General features: G+C 42.2%; 1 protein-coding gene across 6 annotated transcripts in view; it reads left to right on the forward strand.

Annotated features, from left to right (window-relative positions):
• RASGEF1B (RasGEF domain family member 1B) overlaps positions 1 to 21,153 on the forward strand; it is a 699,030-nt gene that overhangs the window by 583,631 nt on the left and 94,246 nt on the right. The gene's annotated exons all lie outside the window — the stretch shown is intronic.

Here is a 21,153-nt window from a genome sequence, read left to right on the forward strand (position 1 = left end):
GTGGTAGCATATGAACAGAATTCTTCCATTTGTATAAAAATGGGGGAGTAAAGATGTATAAGAATATAGTTGTATATACACACATAGACACATTATTATTTACGAATGGAGATTTCTTTTTTTTTGTTTTTTTTTTTGTTTTTTTGTCTTTTTGCTATTTCTTTGGGCCGCTCCCGCGGCATATGGAGGTTCCCAGGCTAGGGGTCCAATCGGAGCTGTAGCCACCGGCCTACGCCAGAGCCGCAGCAACGCGGGATCCGAGCCGCGTCTGCAACCTACACCACAGCTCACGGCAACGCCGGATCCTTAACCCACTGAGCAAGGGTAGGGACCGAACCCGCAACCTCATGGTTCCTAGTCGGATTCGTTAACCACTGAGCCACGACGGGAACTCCGGAGAGTTCTTGTGTATCCTAAACTGTGGTTGCGTCCTGAACAATGACCTGGCCTTCAAGTAGATGGGAAAATAACTTTCATGGTATATCCTTTTGTGTTTAAATTTTTTTTCTAAAAATGGATGCATTCAGCTGAGGAAGCTGTTTAATGATTTTAAAAAACAAAACTTATACAAAGAAGTAATAAATTATCCAACATTAGACGAAATTACTGAATGGCACAGAATTGGTAAGAGCCCTGGGCATATTAACATGGAGTTGGCCCACTCTGGTTCTTCCGTTAAAAGAAATGTCTCCTTTTGAGTTCACAATTTCAAATTTTAACTTCCACCACAGCAAATAAGTACTTTGTGTCCTGCTTCTTATCTTTCTGCAAATATTTATTTTTCATTAATGTGAAGCAATTCTACTAGCAGTGCTTATTTTTGTTAAAGTGGAATGGCAAAATTTCACGGGCAGGAAATGTCCTTTTTTCTCACTGGGTTCAGTTTATTGGAAGAGGGGAAGAAAGACAAATAGGACATGGAGGACAGAAAAGATAAAGGAAGTGAGCCAAAAATAATAAGAGAAAGAATTAAGATGAAGAAGGGGAATGGATGACAGTGGGAGGGAACCAGGCAGAGAAAGTGACCGGGAAAGAGTCAAGAAGAGCATGGAGAGAAACCAGGAGAGGAGGAGGCGGAATTAGGAATTAGAACAAGGTCAGAGAGCAAGCGCTTAGAGATAAGAGGACACGGGAATGGAAAACAGAAATCCAAACAAGGGGAGCTGAGTTGAAAACAAAAAGCAGTTGATGGAAGCGCATCAGCGTCCTCCACACTAGCTAAGTGTCGCTGACTTTGGCTCCAAGAGAAATGAGAGTGAAAATCACGAGACAGAAATTCAGTGGAAAGTGAGCAATTGAGTGGGACGTGACACTGGATGGAAGAGGATCTAGAGGATTTTGATTTAGCTGAGACTCTTTTTAAAGATGTAAATTCTGTGGAGAGAGCTTCCAGGTGCTAATGGTGGGTCCCCTGGGCTTTCTGTGTTCCATCTGGAAGGCCGAAAGCCTAGGGAAGCCGAAGTGGGCTGTGACGGGAGGGCCAAAGGCAGAGACTGGAAAGAGACGTCCGTGACCCCTTATCCTGGGAGGAGGAGGGAGGGAACCCTCTCCGCTGGTCCTGCAGCTGGAGCCTGTCTCTGCCTCTGCCTCTGAGGATCAGCCCAGTCACGCTGACCAGACTGTTCTGACTAACAGCCTTCCACCCACCAGCCTTGGGCTGCAGCCAAGGGCTGTGCAGGGCGGGGACGAAGCCAAGCAACCTTTAGACTAGATTATTAGGGAAATGGAAATTTTGAGAGAAATGGGGAAAGAGGGGATTAATATGAGCAAAAGCGAAACTTTCGCAGTAGAAACTCTTGAGCACGTGAACTGGAGAATGAAAGTAGGAAGAGGAGCATGTGATCAAACAGACAAGTGTCGCCCAAGCCCTTTACACCCGACTAGATGCTTACTTAAGGGTGTGCTTGTTCTTCCTTTTAAGGAATATCCTCTCTTCTGCGACGATAGAGAACTGGGGGCTTCTGGGTCAGCACTGTGTCAGTGTTGTTATCATCTCCCACATCCTAGATCCACCGACTTCATCTTTTAAAGGCTGAGGTCTTGCAACCAGAGTGAGTCTAACTACCATCTGCTCTTTGCAAGCAGCTAGTTGGGTCAAGGCACCAAAGATCTAGCCACACAAGAATAATCCACTGAGTTGCTGGTCTTAAGACCACAGTGGACTGGGATGCACATCCATTGAAAGCAAGGATGGGACAATTTAGTCATATTCTTGTCTTTACCTGCAGTTACCTTTTGTCTGTACGGTATTTTGTCTACAGAAGAACTGTCAACGTAATTATCTTAATACTCGGCTAACACTGACCCAGAAGAAAGTGTTCTCAAGTGATGAGAAAAGTGAGCAAAAGGTTAAATGATTACGATAAAAATAAATTATCCTGAAGCATCTGGGGATGAGTCATTCAATGTAGTCGACAGTTTATCTCTTGAAGCACAAGGATATTTTTTACCGTAATTGTTTTATGTGGAAGTCATATTAAATAATGCAGTTCATTCTCTTTATTGAAGAGTGTATTCTGATGATATCTTTGCTTCCCTCTATTGCTCAGTGCTAATGATGGTTAAAATTATTTTCTCCTACAATTATGCAGTGATGACTGGGTCCCTCAGGAGGACGTTAACATGTTTGCCTCTCTGCTCAATCTCTGGGTCAACTGGACATTTAAAGGTTTTTCTCTTGAATTTTCTTCTTATGGCTTTCTGTTGCTCGCTTTGTTGCCAGCTGTCAGAAGCTGTTCCACCTGCTTCCCTCTTGAGACCGGTCTCTAATCCACTGAGGGCTTGCAAGTCAAATCGCTGTGTGTGTGTGTGTGTGTGTGTGTGTGTCTGTGTGTCTGTGTGTGTGTGTGTACAGAAGTTATCGATAAGACACCAGGAGATAGCTGCGAATCGGGACGGGAGCAGAACACCTGAACTTGTGTGTGCGGGATTCGTCGCTCTGTCAGTTTTAGTGTGTGACCTCTGTGATACCCTTTAGCTGCTCATGGTTGCTTTTGTTTTATTTTATAGTCTCCTGCTGTTAACAGAGACCGCCAGGTGAGCTCAGGACTAACAAAGTCCTCTGAATATAAATGGAGGGCGTCTCAGCCAATTGTTAGAACTCTCAGGAACACAAACCTGACAGTGAAAATAGTATTTGTGGAAGAGGACGGCAGATTGTACTTCTCCCCACCGCCAAACAAGACATGTTTATTACTCTCAAAACTCAATTACACAATTTCAAAAATTAAAAAAAGGGAAAAACAAGTATCTCAAAAATACTCTCAAAGGCATCCACTGTTAAAATCTTTCGGAAAGCACCGTTTAAATAACTGCTGGTTTTCTTTTACATAGGAATAATATGACAGAGGAGTCACATAATTCTAGTCATTTTGTGCATACAATTTGTAGCCTATCTAGTATATCACAAGTATTTTTGCCTTACTGCACACTCTCTATGAAGAGTTCGATTACTGCGTAATATGTTGAATGGATGTGCTTTAATGTGCGTATTTAGTTGTCCTGGTGTACTTATATTTTTCCACTTATTTATTTTGGCATTTTGAAAATAATTGTCCCTTTATCAGATGATTGTAATAACCTTCCTTACTATTTAATTTTGTATGTTTTAGCCACAATACTCAAAATATTAAATTCATTTTTTAGCAAAACACAGTTTACAAATACGACTAAGAAATAGAATTCATTTGGATGGACATTTGACCTTGAACTGTGAAAACACACTAAGCAAAGACATCTGAGGTTGTTTTGCTCACTCAGATGTCAAAAAGTTCTTTCTCTCTTGCTCATTTTGCTTATTTTAAACTTGCTCTTTCTCATTCAAAATAACAATTTTTAAAAGGCCACCTTTTGCTGAATCTCTTGCGTTCTCCAAAAATCTCTGACTTCTTTTGAAGTAGCAGTGACTCAATTCTTATACTTAAACCAGGTGTATTCTTTTTATATTCACTGGTGATAAAAGATATTATTTCACAGCATCCAAACGAAACCAAGAAAATTGCTGTTATAGGATGTATGTGCTTCAGAGAAATCTGCTGGCCATTGATCTTCCTTGCAGATATCTTGAAAAAGAAAACACAGCTTTTATCTCTGCTTCTGAAGTAACATTTTAAAAAATAGCAAGGAATTTAAAATCAGATTATATGACTTATATTTATTAGAATTATATTAGTTTTAACTGTCTAGTGTGAATTTCTGTAAGGGAAGAAGCTTCCATTTGGAAACTCAATAATAAATTTAAAATACAAAAGTCAGGTATTACACCTCTCCCAAAGGTTTAAGGTATGCTTAAGAGTCTACGAGTTCCCACTGTAGCTCAGTAGTAATGAACCAGACTATTATCCGTGAGGATGCCGGTTCGATCCCTGGCCTTGCTCAGTGGGTTAAGGATCCGACGTTGCTGTGAGCTGTGGTGTAGGTTGCAGACGCGGCTCAGATCTGGTGTTGCTGTGGCTGTGGTGTAGGCCGGCAGCTACAGCTCCAATTTGATCCCTAGCCCGAGAACTTCCTTATGCCGTGGGTGGAGCCCTAAAAAGACCAAAAAAAAAAAAAAAAAAAAGAAGTTTGATCCATCTGAAAAGCTAAGACCCTGACTCAACTACATAGGAGAAAAACCAGTACTTTTCCAACTTTCATTATTTCAGTTGCTGGTTTCATTTCCTCCTTTTTAGGAAGTCCCTACCATGACATACAGTAAGGATGCTTGACATGCAGGTGAAAGCAGAAACTCCAGCAATAAAGGAAATGCCTAGTGAACCTATCTGCCTGCAAGGGGGTGCTGGCTGTTTATCGTCCTGAGTAATTTGGAGGGAAATGTATACAGCAATAACCACTTCTTCAACTAATGCTTCCTTAAATGAATGTACTTCCTAAAAGATATTAAACAAAAGAGTCAAAATTTCAAGGTAAAACTGCCCTAGGAATTTTTGTATAAGATTTATAAATGTCACCAACTGTCCGAGGTCAATTGAAGTTTATTGTTATAAGTACCTGTAAATGTGCCATCAAATAAAACAGGGAGCCTTCAGATAGAAACCCTCTGGAAGAAGGATGGCAATAGAGATGCTTGGAAAAAAAAAGAATAGATTTATCAAAGATTTCTTTATGAGTGGCTAGTTTCAGGCCCTTCCAAAGTACCATTTTATTTCTCTGATTGGTACAGGTATGCACGGACTGCTAGCGAAGGCGAAAACACTCGCCCAGTTCACCATCTCTCTGCTCGGTTGCTCATGCTCCAGCGATTTCGAATAGCCAGGGCCACCTCCACGGCTGTGTCTGAAATAGCATTTTGAGACCTTTTTCGACCAAAGCCCACAGTGGAAACATATTTTAAACCGGGAAACTGTTCCCACCTATGCGAATGTGTACATGTCAATACGTAAAGGCGTCTGAGTCCAGTCTCAGGAAGGGATACGCTCACTGTCTGCGATGCACTCTGAGGCTGGGTCTCTGCTGCTTTAGTGGCTAAAATGCTATGATAACCCATTATGTTCACCATGAACTCTACGAATAGGTGCAATCTACAGTTTGAACAGCATCAGCCTTGATTCTCAATGGTGATGATAAATCTAATAATAGTACAGAAATAATAATACAATACCAGCATCTGCCAGCAGAACCCTGAGGCTGATTTAGAGGAATCAGGGTTATCAAAGAGTTACCTAGAGTAGCAGATGTGGGCACACTCTCCTACAGTCCAGGAGAATTTTCTGAGATAACAACTGACAAACATTTAGGAGACTTCTTCCCCAATCCACCTGTGTTCCTGATTCATCTAAATAGTGTTGCATTAGGAGTTCCCGTCGCGGCTCAGTGGAAACAAATCTGACTAGTATCCATGAGGACGCAGGTTCGATGCCTGGCCTTGCTCAGTGGGTTGAGGATCTGGCGTTGTCGTGAGCTGTGGTATAGATCACAGACCCGGCTCAGATGCCGCATTGCCGTGGCTGTAGCGTAGGCCGACAGCTACCGCTCCTCTTCAGCCTCTAACCTGGGAATCTCCATATGCCGGGGATGCAGCCCTAAAAAGACAACAGACAAAAAAGAAAAAAAAATAGTGTTGCAGAAGATGTTTGAAAGATCTGATTCTATATATATTCTGACCCTAACCAGATTTGGGAGTTAAAGAGAAATTCAGTTGTACAACACACCACTATTTGATCAACTGCTAAGAAGGGGGCAATGCTGTCAGTAATAACTGCAAAATAGCAGCAGTTAGATGACACATTTCTATTTCAGAGGTGTTAAAACATGGTGCATGTACATTTAAAAATCAGCACTGGATCAATGACTTAGAGAGCTCTCCTCTCGCCTTCTAGGTCCCGAGTTCTTTCCTGGAGAGGACTAGGACGGCTTTCTCATCCTTAGGAAAAAGGACCCAGGGTTTTATTTTATTCATCTTATGCAATTTCATAGAATCCTACATCCAAAAGGCATTCTCCGTGATAATCTAGACTGTCCCTTCTCTTGTTATAGTTGAAGAATCTGAGACCCAGCGAGATGATGTGACTTGACCCAGATAACGTTCCAAAGTGGAGACAAAAAGACGTTCAAGCAAACCAACAAAAAGGTCTAGGCTGTCAGACCAGAGAGGAAAAAGAGTGGTACAGAGAAACTCAAGGCTGGAGCCCGAAGCGCTGGTTCATGTAGTCTCTCTCCTCGATACATATCTATTTGTTTTTTTAGGGCTGCGCAGTCGGCATATGAAAGCTCCCAGACTAGGGGTGGAATTGGAGCTGCAGCTGCCAGCCTACACCACAGCTCACGCAATGCCGATTCCTTAACCCACTGAGCGAGGCCAGGGATGGAACCTACACCTTCATGGATGCTAGTTGGGTTCATTACCACTGAGCCAGACGGGAACTCCTATCTCAGTTTATGCTAGGGAATTGGTCATATCAAAAGAAGGTCGGTAAAAGGAGGACCATAGGCCCCTTCTCTCGTTTGGATCCAGTATCTCCATCTTGTGAGGAGAGAGAAATTACTGCCAGACGCTCTCTTCCTCAAACATCTTTTTAGTTATGATATTGTTTCCCTCGTAAGAATGAAAGAGCTACCTTGGTTTCACTCCCGTTACTATTTTCTGTTGGGCCGTCGGGATCTTCTACCATCAACTAATTTGTTTATTTATAATTTATACCCGGTTCATGTCCCATAAGGATTAGTTGGATCATTTCTTACCACCTAGTTAATCCAATCATAACGATCCCCATTTTTGTAAAGTTTTTTTGACGTATAGTTGGTTTACAATAATGTGATAATTTCTGCTGTACAGCAAAGTGATTCAATCATACATATAAACACACCCATTCTCTTTCGGATTTTTTTCCCACATAGATTATGACAGAATACTGGGTAGAGTTCTCTATGCTGTGCAGCAGGTCCCCACTGGCCAGTCATTCCATAGACCTCAGTGTGCACATGCCAATCCCAAACCACCAGTCCATCCCTCCCCGCTCCCACCTGCCTCCCCTGGTGACCCTAAGTCTCGCAAAGCCTGTGAGTCTGTTTCTGTTCTGCATGTAAGTTCATTTGCATCCTTTTTTTAGATTCCACGTCTAAGTGATATCATATGATGTTTGTCTAACTTAGGATGATAATCTCTAGGTCCATCCATGTTGCTACAAATGGCACTATTTCATACCTTTTTATGGCTGAGTAATATTTCATTGTACATATGCACATCTTCTTGATCCATTCCTCTGTCGATGGACATTTAGGTTGCTTCCATGTCTTGGCTATTGCAAGTAGTGCTGCGATGAACATTGGGGTACACGTATCCTTTTAAATTGTGCTTTTCTCCAGATATATGTCCAGGAAGGGGTTGCTAGATAATATGGTAGTTCTATATGTAGTTTTTTGAGGAACCTCCATACTATTCTCCATAGTGGGTGCACCAGCTTGCATTCACACCAGCAGTATAAAAGGGTTCCCTTTTCCCCGAACCCTCTCTAGTCATTCTTAACCAATTCTTGACAAAGTTCAAATCTGTTGATAAGTAAATCCACCTGCCATCATCCTTGTGTGGTGGGAAGCTTCCTACTTCTATCCCTTTGCAAATCTTCCTTTTACCAATTCCTATTTATTTTTTCTTCTACATCCAACATCTACCCCACTCTGGAAAATGTTCTTTAATCCATGTTGTTTTGTGGTCTCTACGTGCTTAAAACGTATTCTGCATTCCTTTCATTTTTACTCAGAAATTTACTTGAAAGATGCTTTCTAGTTGATCTCAACTTTTCCATGCCGTGTGCCTCTAAGGGGACCACTTTTGCACTGCCCATAACTGCGAGGATGATGCTCAATAGGAAGGAATATCTGAGTATACACGCAGACTCCACACGGAGACTCGGGAAAGAACCCATGAACGAAACAATAAAGCATTAGTCCTGCTTATTCCTAAAGGGTTCGTTCATCCGAATGAACAGCTGAGGGTGCAGAATATGTGGCTAAATTCGAGATCGGATCTCCTCTCCCAGAAGTCAGCATCTGCATCTTGACTCTTACTCATGCTTGACCGTTCAGCTCTTCGGGGACACTGTCACTCTTTCGAGCCGTGATTGGCAATCTCCTTCGCCTAGAGCACCCTGCACCTCCTTCTTCACCTGGATCACACATGTCCTTTCTGAAATCTCTCGGGAGATGTTCTTTCTTGCCACCGTCTGCCCACTTCCCCTCTCGCTGTGCACCCATGGAGCCCTGAGCAACCCTGGCCCATCACAGCGCTTGGCCTTGTACCGTGGTTCTCGGCTCACAGGCTTCCATTCTCAGCCAGCCTGAGAGGTACTTGAGATGAGGGGCCCAGGAGCCTCTTTGAAACGTTGACGCCCGGAACGGTGCTGGTAACCATTATTATTCATGGTCAGTTCATGTTGTCCCAGGAAAACAGAAACTAAATTTGAGAGAAATACTCCATCTGCCACTGAGTGACTATTTCTGGGGTAGGTGAAGAAACAGAACCACAATTACTCCTCCTAGATATCAGAAATTATTCTTGGAGTCAGGCTACTCTTTAGAGTTCATTCTTGCTGTGGAGTAAGCCATAGAAGCATGTTGGCCATATCTCAGAAAAAAATATAATTGTCTAAAGGTTAGAGCCAGCTGGACTTCTGTTCTATGACTCATCAGGCAGACTTAGAAATGGTGTTTCTCTCTTGGATGCTGCAGCAATTTTATTGCCATAATATTGTCTGTCTGGGTTGGAAAACTCACGCTTTATTGATTTGTTCATTTCTCTTGAATGATGATTTTCTTTCCCCTTTAGAACGAGTCATGCATGTATTTGCTTTAATAAAATTCTGTTCATTTGTGTCCGTTCGCCTTACTCTCTTCTACTGCTTCCAACACCACCGGCAACGTTTTCAGAGCCAGGGAAGGTATCCTCTCGAAGAAGGAGAAGCAGTTAAAGTTTATTTCCAGGTCTTCAGTGAAAAACCTCAAAGTCAGCCAATTTGCATTCTGGAGTTTAAAATCTGAAAGCGAGTCCTCTAACTCTGAACTACACAGGAAGGACATCTCTGAACAGCCCAAGGGTGGGACTCAAATCCAAGTCTTAGTAGAGTTGCTCACTTGCCTGCTTTGCTGGACGGCAGGAAGTTTAGCGTAATGGAAACAGAGTGGACTCTGTATTCATATTCCAACATCTGTGGTCGGCCACGTACATTGTAAGGACGATGCAAAGGCACCTGAGTCATACAAAGCTTGATCCAGCCTCCTCTGCCATTCGTCCTCTAGGCGAAGCTGGGCACTTTACTTTCCCTCTAGGCCTCAGTTATCTCATTTGTAAAATGGGATTTCAAACAGCTGCCTCATAGAACTGCTGTGAAACATGTATGTAAAAGAGTGTACATGGAGTTCCCATCGTGGCGCAGCGGAAACGAATCTGAGTAGGAACCATGAGGTTGCGGGTTCGATCCCTGGCCTTGCTCAGTAGGTCACAGACACAGCTCAGATCCAGCATTGCTGTGGCTCTGGCGTAGGCCGGCAGCTACAGGTCCAATTAGACCCCTAGCCTGGGAACCTCCATATGCCGCAGGAGCGGCCCTCAAAAGCCAAAAAAAAAAAAAAAAAAAAAAAAAAGAAAAGAGTGTACATAAAGATGCATCTATATTCAATGTCAGATGCATATTAAATCTTTAAAATATTGATTATTGCTGGTGTCATAACTTTCAGATTGTTTCATAAAATTGTTACCTCATTAAATAATTTTTCATTAGTATCTCACATTAGTCAAAAATTTTAATTTGAAAAACACAGCCAGTAGCCTGCGGGCCATCAGCACCATCACGGACATTGTAGATTTAGGATTTCTTCTGTAACTTTTTCATCATTTAGGATTTCCTCCTGGCTAACCTCCCGCCAGGCACAGGTATTATTACAAAGTTGAATCGCTCATGGACCAAAATGCCATTACAGAGTTCCTTGTATGCAGAGTGCCTGGTAAAGGTCTTTGGTGGTTCCTTTTGGCTGAATCAATTACTTTGGAAATTTTATCGATCCAGGAAAATCCTGAGCTGGAGAGACAGTACAAGAAATGACTCACAAATCCAAAGAAAGTTTCCAAATTATTTTGTCCACATTATGTAAGAAGACATCTCTTGGAAAGTCAGTAGGAACAAAAGGGACTTATCCCAAAAAAAATGGGCGTGCTCCTTAGGCCATGAGCGGTGACCTCAAGTAGATAGAAGGTGTAGGACGGACTCCATAAACAGCAAGTCTATTTGAAAGAACACAGCATTTTGGAAAGTTGTTCAGAATTTAGTTTCAAGTGAAAAGACAAATTCCAAAATATAGAAAATCTAGATATGCAAACACTAGAATGTGAAGAGGGAGTGGTAAGGTTACAGGTGGATTTTCTTGCATATATATGTCTTTCTAATTTTTGAACAGCAAACGTGTCCTTCTTATGTAGCAAGATAAAAGTCCCATTAGGTGTTCCCTTTGTGGTGCAGTGGGTTAAGAATCCAACTGCAGCTTCCCCGGGTCCTGTGGAGGCACAGGTTTAATCCCTGGCCCCGGGCAGCGGGTTAAAGGATCCAGTGTTGCTGTAGCTGTGGCGCAGGTCATGGCTGTGGCTCAGATTTAGTCCCTGGCTGGGGAACTCCCATATGCTGTGAGTGCAGCCGTGAAAGAAAGAAACAAAGAAGAAAAATGTCGTGCAAAAAAGGAAGTGAAAGTGGTTCAAAATTTATCTGAATGAAGTTCAAGGACTTCTAGCAATTGTTAGCACCTGGGAACAAGACACTTAAGTTTTGATATAACAATGGAAGGAGAGTAGATTGCATTTAATGTATTCAGGCTAAGAGGCCCCTAGAAACTGCAGTACTTGCCAGAATGCTCAACAGTACCCAGGAGAACAAGAGAGGTGGCTACGTTTCCTACTCGCATGGGTAAGAGCATCTTCTGTAAAATACTTTCAAAGGCACTTTGCCAGGATCATTGAGACCAGCATGCTTCCTGCAGTATTTCAGTAAAAACAGTTGCTATAAACTGTTGCGTATTTGTTAAACTAGGATCCTATCATAAAAAGGGTAGAGTCTGTTTGTCATTGCAAGGGAGTGGCACAGGACCCTCTTAGTAAAGAATTGGTTTACCTTACTAGTAATAACCTTACATAGCTTATTCTAAATCCAGAGGATTAAAACAAACTGAACAAATAAAATGTTACACCCCCCCCAAATTTCGTATTCATAAAAATTAAGATTGACCACATGAAGCAGAAATTTTCAAAGAAAGACTAAGCCTGCCCTGCCTTCCAAAGTTAAAATCCCAGGAATCAGAATTCAGGAAACAACAATACAAAGAATTTCCTTATAATTGCTTACGACCAAAGAACAAGCATGCCAAAACACCAGACCACACACTCTCACAGCACCCCACTTCTTCCTAAGTCAGGAAGGCTAGAGGCAGTCATACAATAAAGAAGGCTTTGTGTTTTAAATGTTGGCTTAGAATTGAAGTAGCAAAGGGTCTCTTTCCTAAAATGAGGCCAAGCCATCATAAAGGTGAACTCTGCCAGCAAGAAGGCAGCAGGCCCTGAGCTTTCAGCTAGAGCTCTCGTTGAAGTAGCACTCCAAGTTGGAGCAGACTCTTGAGAGACACACCCAGGAATTCCACACCCACTCGGGGGTAAGCTCCAGCTCTTGTCAGTTAAAAGCTATGTTGGTTGAGGCTAAGGGCAGGAAGGCTGCGGGGAATGCCAGGCAAGGATGGCACGATGTGTGTAGTTTTGTCCATTTTTGCGTGGCTCTTCCTCTCAGACCTGAGTCTTGCATGATTGAGGAAGTGGAGTGCAGGTTAATTATACACGTCTTCATTCTAGTAAAGTTTTGTGATTAACCCTTGCCTTTTCCTGCCCCTCTAAAACTGCTTGTCTTGAATGACAAATGATATGTTCTGTGAGTCCTTGAAGTTTCTTAGTTAGTCCTTCTTATTTACATCCAGAGTCCATGGCTAAGTAGATCCCTCCAATAGGCAGCTTAGCCGAGACACGCAGCAATATACCTTGTCTTCTATTCGTAGACTTTTCAAGGGTGGTCACAAGGAGAAATTCCAAATTGTGAAATGCATATTTACTGGAGTAAAGGATGGTTTTTGCCATGGTAGCGTCATCACTCTAACAGGGTTAAGGAGAGTAAAGGGGAGCAGTAGGTCACGCTTCGTACATATTATGTAATTTTGCAGTGTGTGCATCAGGGTAGGCACAGTAGGAAGTAGACGGTGAACTCCATTTGGGGTCCAGTCAGTCTGTACCTATAATACCAATAACTTTAGTTATAGCAGAAAGTGTCATTTCTCTTCATATGTCGTTTTTTCCAGTTCTAGAAGCAGAGTTTTTACTGGTGCAAAGTGTTTCCCAAATAGTTTTAAACTAAGCATTAGAAAATTTCCTACCCAGAAATACGGCCATTTGATCATTATGAAATCTATAGCTGTGTGATTTTTATTTGAAGGATAGAGTCTGACGGTTAATTAAAGAAATATTGATTGAGCATCTGGAATTTGCCAGTGGGAGGGAATTCTGATCTTCCAGGCATTCACAGGTTAGTGAAGGAATAGGTAAGAAACAATAATAACTCAATTTGATAAATACGAACTTTAAGCAGGGGGCAATATGCTATAATAAATTTAGTAATTTTTTGACTCTTTTTTTTTTCCTGAAACATAAAGTTCCACTGGCCTCAGGGCCCCTAGATCTTGGGGCTCAAACAGTATCATTAGGACCAGATGTCTCTCTCTCCATCTCTCAGCTTTGCTGTCTTTGAGACAGGGTCACTCTTCGGCAGAAGATTGGCTTCAGTGGCTCCAAGCTTTCTCCCAGCAACACAGAGACTTCATTCCCTTAGCTCTTGCAGAATCTCAGGATTGGCTCTGATTAACCCTTTCTGAGTCACGGATCCACTTCTGATGTGAGCACTATGGTTCTGTGATATACCACTCTTGTGGGCTACTTGGTGATATGGACTTGGTTAGGGATGGTAAGTGTCCAGGGAAACATCAGGGTGCTACTAGCAAGCGAAGCGGCCGAGGTCCACCATGCAGGATGACCAATTACTCGCAACGTTGAGCTCAGTAAGCGTGAGTTCTCATAAGCATTAGATTCAGTGACTCTCTCTGCTATATCAGTTTCTACTTCATACCAAATGTATCTATTTTATCGATACCTCATACCAAATTGAACACACAGAATCATGTACTAAAACTGAGGTCCATCAAAGGGCTGAGCTATCTACAGACATATCCAAGGCATGAGCAGACAAGATTGAAAACAAGAGATTGCACTGGAAAGTGAGGTGGGATAAAGAAAAGGCCAGGGAAACAATGTAAAAACAGAAGAAACATGATGGACTCAGAGCACACTCCCAAGTCTTTGAATCCATTGATACATAGGAGCTGCCTCTACGAATTTTAGAGATTTGTCCCACCAGCCCAGAAAGATAATATAGATCAAACAAGCCACAGTCTTCCAAGTACTTAAAAAATTTCAAACAAAAAGATGTGTTTTTCAACTCTTTAATTTTTATCTCAAATAACTTAACAAAAGCAAAAAACAAACAGGAAAGCTTGAAATCAGTCTTGTCTTTTCAGAGATGGATACTTGTTTCATTTCCCCCAAAATGGTGCTTGAATGATGCTTAAATGTGGCAGGTTGGTTACATAAGCAGGAAATAATTTTTCAGTAAACGCATAACTGTATTTTTCCACAGGACCAAGATATTCCAGTGGTTTCACAGTAAATGAGTTTATTTTATTAAAGATCTATTTTCATAAGCTGAAGGTCATTATTGGTCATTGCTACCGTGTGTATGCCCTAAATAAACCCCCAAATAAGTACATTAACACAAACTGTGGTAGACATATCAAAAAATTAACCTTAAGTACTTATCATTATATGTTCTCCAATCTTTCCAACTCAGAGACCATCTAATGATAATATTAAAAAACACTTTTCCATCCGTTTCCTTCACAGCACTTTATGTGCCTGTTATTGTAGCATTTTTATAAAATTTGTTTTTCTTTCTTTTTGTAGTGAAGGATCTATGACAGGTGTCATTTGCTTCTTTATACGCCTTTATACCTGGACTGTGAGTTCCTTAAGGACAGGGACTAAATCTTTCTTTTCCCTTTGATCCTGAAACTGTAGTTGGTACCAGAAGAAATACTAAATAAATGCTGGGTGAAATAAACAATGAATAAATGATTTAATAGGCTCTTCCATTAAATTAATTTCTGTTTATTGTCGTGAGCTCATGTTTGAAGTGCTTCAAAGCTTAATTCTACCGAAGTTAACCAGCTCCTAAATATGTTTCTGCTTGTAAAATTGGATTACGATTTATGCCAAGATTGGGGAATAATGGCTTGGGCCTGGGCCAGGTCCCCTGCGGGGGTTCAGCCATGGTTGGCAGTGTCTGGTTAATTCACAGACTAGATCACCACTTGCCTTTTTGTGTTGAGTAAAGAAGAGACTTCTGGTAACAAAGCGACCAGCTAGATTTATCACTTTTGATGGTATTTATTCATCCATGTGAGTGTGTTGGGCCAATTCTTGCGTTGGCTCCAAAGATTTTCCAGGTTAAGGGACTGTGATAGCCTCTGCAAGAGCATTAATTTTAAGAGAATAGAGCCAAGCATGACAGGCCAAGCCGATGGTACCTCCTTCTTCACTTGGGAAGGAGTGGGGGGGGGGAGCTGTGCTGGTCTGCCACGTGCATTGTCTCCGGCTGCCCATTAGGAGGACGATGCGCCAAACCTGAAAGAACTCTCTTGATAAACTCTCTAACAGCTGGGGTGTATGTAGTTTAAATTTTACTTTATTGAAGTGTAGCTGATCTCCAGGGCTGTGTTGATTTCTACCACACAGCCCAAGCCTCCAGTTTTATGTGTACAAATATAGTTGATGTGGTTGATACGTACAGACATGAGCACATGCACGTATGTGTATGTGCGTTTCGTGTTCTTCCTGTTGTGGTTTATCCCAGGATATTGAGCATGATTCCCTGGGCTGTACAGTAGGACCTTCTTGTTTATCATCTGGGGTATATTTTTACAGGGCGAGCCATTCGTTCTCCCTCTGCCCCTTGGCTCACACACCTGTTCTTACCTTCTACTGCACAGCCTTAAGGGAAGAAATTTACGCACCCATCGTCGTGTTTTCCCAGAGGAAGGAACGTCCCCTCTTCTCGCCAAGGCTGTGGCTCTCACAGGTGACATCCAGCTTCTCTCCCGACCCCACGCCTGCTTCCCCACGGAGGACGGACCAGCAGGTCTTGGGAGAACGCCCCTGTGTTGAGGGTGCTCGCCAGGGCCCGCAGGGGATCCGTGGGCACTCAGGCTCCCTGGCTCTTTGTTTCTGTGTGAGAAGGAGAGAACTCACTTTTTACCCTTCCCTCTTCACTGGCTGCCAGCCAGGAACAGGGTTGATGAGACAGGCATGCGATCGTCCATGCACGCAGCTGGGTGGTGAGTTTGTGCGGAAGAGCCATTTTTCCCCCCGCCCCAATCCCCCCCAGGTGCCAGTGGCCCCCAGGGCTGCATCTAGATGGGGATGGGATGAAACACCTTGGCTTTAGATCCAAATTGCATTCTCCAATCCAACATTTAGTAGAGCTTGCAGGGCCTCTCAGGCACTTGCCCAGTTCATTAAGTCTGATTCATTAATAAACCCAGAGGCCGTCATCAATTACCTATCAGTTCTGGGGTTCTGGGGTTTCTCCACTGGAATCTGATGAGGAGTCTGTCCTCCCATCCAACCCAGATACTGCTGTGACATGGTCAAGGCCCAGGAAGGGCTGTGCCCACCGAGGTAGTGGCAGAGGAGTGAGGTGTGCCCTAGAAAGGGCAGCATGGTTGACCTGATGGAGCAACAGGAGAAGCTGAGCATTGATGGAGGGGCTGCCGTGCTCAGAGGACCTGTTCGTGACTGCATATGGTGGCTTCCAGAACTATATGAGGATGAGGAAGTCTCACCTGGCTGTCGAGGGCGCACATACCTCAGGTAACAGGGGAAGCTGGTGTCCATTATTTTTTTAGATCGACGGCTGCTGGGAGACTGTGGTTCCCTCCAGTTGACTTTCCCTTTAGCCCTTGTCCAAAGTGGGCGGTTAGAGTGGGAATAGGAGCTGATCGGGTCACTTGAAATGCTGACCGATTCACATGTTGCTGTTTAAAGGATCATCAGTTGAAGAAAGAAAGCCCCAACTGTTATGAGGTGTTAATGTGCTAACTCAAGAATTTTAAATTATTTTTTTGTTCATTTCCATGTGCTCTGGCTTTAGAGGATAGTGAAAAGTGAGAGTGCAAACTAGCAATGAAGAATGGAAAATTTTCTCAAGCTGATGTCCTTATCTAAAGCCAATTCTCTATGTCCTGGAGAAATCCTCTTTCTTGCTACCCCATCATCATGGCTTAACCTCAAAGTGAATTTCTTTCAGCCGTTATTTCAAAAGATAATGCCCAATCAGCCTACAGTATACATTCAAAAATCATTCCAACAAATAGATGTTACTTAATGCATGTTTTAAATTTGATATTTAGTTGGGCACCTAAATACGTATATACGTATTTTGCATACACAAAATTTTATTTTGCTCTAAAATGCATTTTTCATCTGTAAATATTATGGTTATGATTTTGGACATTTCCCAAATTTTATGACTTTTTAAATCTTTTTTTTTTTTTTTGTCTTTTGTTGTTGTTGTTGCTGTTGTTGCTATTTCTTGGGCCGCTCCCGCGGCATATGGAGGCTCCCAGGCTAGGGGTCTAATCGGAGCTGTAGCCACCGGCCTACGCCAGAGCCACAGCAACGCGGGATCCGAGCCGCGTCTGCAACCTACACCACAGCTCACGGCAACGCCGGATCGTTAACCCACTGAGCAAGGGCAGAGACCGAACCCGCAACCTCATGGTTCCTAGTCGGATTCGTTAACCACTGCGCCACGATGGGAACTCCGACTTTTTAAATCTTAAACGGTTATTTATTCTTTTCTGGGTAGTGGCAATATTTGTTTCCTGTTTTCACTGAAATGAAAGTTATCATAATCCTAAAACCACAGAAATTCTTTTATTTGGGTTACGATATTCATATAGTTTCTATTCTTTTTCCTCTCAAAAACGACATTTATATCAGTTATTCTCTGTAGCTTGGATCAAGTATTAGAGTAGGGGCATTTTCAAATGGCAAATTCACATCTAAATTGAGTTTAATAAACTTTCATATCATGAACCCATTCTATGTATTTAAGAGATCACAAAATGATACGTGTGCTCAATATTCTTAGCAACTATGCAGTCCTCAGGATGTTTTTTCAGCTGTGTTGACAAAGAGTTGGGTTTTTTTTTTTTTTTGGCTTTTTGGGGCTGTACCCACGGTGTATGGAGGTTTCCAGGCTAGGGGTCAAATCGGAACTGCCGGCCTACACCACAGCTCACGGCAACGCTGGGTCTTTAACCCACTGGGTGAGGCCAGGGATGGAACCTGCATCCTCATGGATACTAGTCAGATTCGTTTCTGCTGAGCCACACCTGGAACTCCAGATTTTTTTTTTCAATCCCACCCCAGTAACTTTATCTCCAAGGTAATGATGCTGCTGTACTCCAATCATGGAAAAGTGGTTGATATGACGGAGGAAAGAAGCGGCCTCGAGGAAAGGAGAGCTGGGTTCAGATCTCAGCTGCGCAGGGACTGGCCGTGTGGTCCCGGTAGGTCACCAACCCCTCAGTACCTCAGCTTCTGCATGTGTGAGATAAGAGTCATGCACGTGCTCTGGGCAGATTCATCAAGACTGTGTTTGTTGCGTACGTGTAACGTGGTAGGCACTGAAAAATGCCCATTTAACATCTAGTAACATTTTCCCCTGGAAGCTCAGATATTTCTAAGGGTTTAAGATCGAGTCATCTTTTTAATTGCTATAAAGTCATTGCACTTTGGGGCTAGAAGTTACCTTAGAGATTGATGAATGAGTGGTATTTCACAGATGGGAAAGCGTGGCCCCGGAAAGTTAAATGCTGCCAAGAGTCTTTTCCTATGTGTTTTGTATAATAAAGAAGTTGGGGGCAGAATCATTACTTGCTCAAGTTTCCACCTGAAAACAGCAGGCAAGACCAACCCTCACGAAAGTGGTGACCCGAACGAGGCGAGCCTCAATGGCAGTTGGTGGTTTACGTCTAAAGTACGGCAAACCCGACCTACTTTGAGAGAGGAGCTCTTTTCCTTTACTATTTCAGTGCATCTGAATGCTCTGGAGAATCCTGAAAGTTATGAACTGAATGTCTATAACCTGTTGTCCGATATCTGAGGAAGTACAATTCACTGTGATTGATAACTCTGTATCCCAGGTATTTCAGATACACTTGAGAGATTTTTATCCAAGACTACTGCCATTACTCTAGGTTTGATTCTAAGACGTAAGAAATTCTAGGTTCTAATTCCTTTGAATTTGCCGGGCGCAGAGGGCTTCATATTCACCTGAAAAACAGGAGTTGGGTGAGAGGAACGTTTCCCACATTGCAATTCTCTACATCACCGCAGTCACAATTTTCATTGCATACACACCTGGAATGTTATTTACTGTTTTACAGTGGCCTCATTTTTTTAAACTTAAACTAATCCTAAACGATATTATCTGGGAAGTGGCACCTTTGCTATACCGATTTTATTTTTTAATAAAAAAATAACTTCTTGGTTATTAAAATAAAAGATTTCTGTACATATCACCTAAAATCATCTCATGTGTCGTTCTGGCTTCTTTATAGACCTAGCAGAGTCTTACTTTTTTTTTATTTTTTTGTCTTTTGTCTATTTAGGGCCACACCTGTGGCATGTGGAGGTTCCCAGGCTAGGGGTCCAATCGGAGCTGTAGCCACCGGCCTACACCACAGCCACAGTAACGTGGGATCCGAGCCGTGTCTGCGACCCACACTACAGCTCATGGCAACACCAGATCCTTAACCCACTGAGCAAGGCCAGGGATCGAACCCACGTCCTCATGGATACCAGTTGGGTTCGTTAACTCCAAAGAGTCTTACTTTTTCCTGCTTTCCCCCAAGACTGGTGAGAACGAAGAAAGATATGCAAAGACTATGGCCTTTCTAGTCTCAAGTGTTTAGTCTCTGGGGTAAAAAAGAGCCGACATCCTGCATCCATATGTTTTTTGTTTGTTTTGTTTTGTTTTTGAAGTGGGGAGGCTCAGGGTAGTATCTGTGTGCTTTTGGATAAGCAGCCAAATCTGGTAAAATTTCCTGTTTAAAAGATTGAAACACCACCATTAGGGAGTCGTATTTATTTTCAGATTACTTCCAGTAACATCGAATTAAGTGCAAATAGTTCATATCAATTTGTACTTACCCAGAGAGACTTCATCTAAAAACTAACATTCTTGATAACATTCCTGAAAGCCTATGGAAATTGTAACAGCCCCCAAAACAACATTCCTTCAAAAATAAAATATTTGAATAGGAACAAGTAGAAGAAAGTCCATAAAAGATTAGCCCTCCTTAATGAAGAATGTGTATTTTGGAAAAGCCCTTGGAGTAACCCCACATCCACATACACGTTTCCCCATAGACTCCGACCTCTTGCTGGAACTGGTTCATTGTTCGTTTCCATGAAATTCCTTCTCTTCGCCAAGAACTTGAAATTGCATTCCTGCATTTCTTTCAAATCTAGCAAGTGCATTTTCTTTTTGTTTTCATTAAATGTATAAATAGAATCACAGCTATTTTCTATTGGATGGATAGATTGATGGATGGATGGATATAAAGAAATAAATAATTTTATATTTATTTAAAATATAATTAATTTATGTATAAAGCTAAGTAACATAGACATAGAATGCTTTCTTTATTTGGGAGGACTTTAGTGTTCACTGGGCCCAGCATCACTCGAACTGGGTGCCACAATTTCCCTGCAGAGTTGAATGGATCTTCCATTAAAAAAGGGATCCATGATCAAATAGCTTTGGTAAAGGCTGAATTAAACAAAATGTAACAACTTACAATACTATTTACATTTTGATTTCCAAGAGCATATATACCAGTGCTTCTCAAACTTCTGTGTGCGTATAAAATTGCGTATTAAGTAAATCTGGAACAGGGCCTAAGATTCTGCCTTTCTAACAAGCTCCTAGTGATGCTCATGCTTCTGGTCCAAGCACCACACTTTGTATAGCAAGAGTGTCTGTCTTAACACCCTATTTTACTGGTGAACTGCGTCCTGCTTACATGCAAGCAGTGTTTTGAGGTTTGGGGTCGGTTGGTTGGTTAGCTGGCTGGCTTACTGGTGTTTGTTGGTCTTGAAAATGAACATCAGTGATTTTCAATTTTTGAAACTTAGTAAAGCTGAATCCCCTCATTTTATAGAATGTCTTTATAGATGGCATTTAAAAAAAAAATCACCCACCCTCAATTTACCTAGTTAACTTGTACCTTTTCAGTGGCTTTGCTTTGTTCCACTTGGGTTGTGCTTGGGAAAACTTGAAATCCTATATCATTGCGGGAGAGGGTGAAGGAAGTACAAGGACATGTGTCTCTTGAGTTCTCTTCCCATGTGCTGTGAAGGGATGATGTGTTCACTTTACAAGCACTAAAAATACAGCCAGACTAACTAACTCTACTAGCAAATAATAGCTTGGATTTATATCATTGGCATTTTTTGTTGGG

This window comes from Sus scrofa, chromosome 8, assembly GCF_000003025.6.
Source record: "Sus scrofa isolate TJ Tabasco breed Duroc chromosome 8, Sscrofa11.1, whole genome shotgun sequence".
NCBI classification, from domain to species: domain Eukaryota; kingdom Metazoa; phylum Chordata; class Mammalia; order Artiodactyla; family Suidae; genus Sus; species Sus scrofa.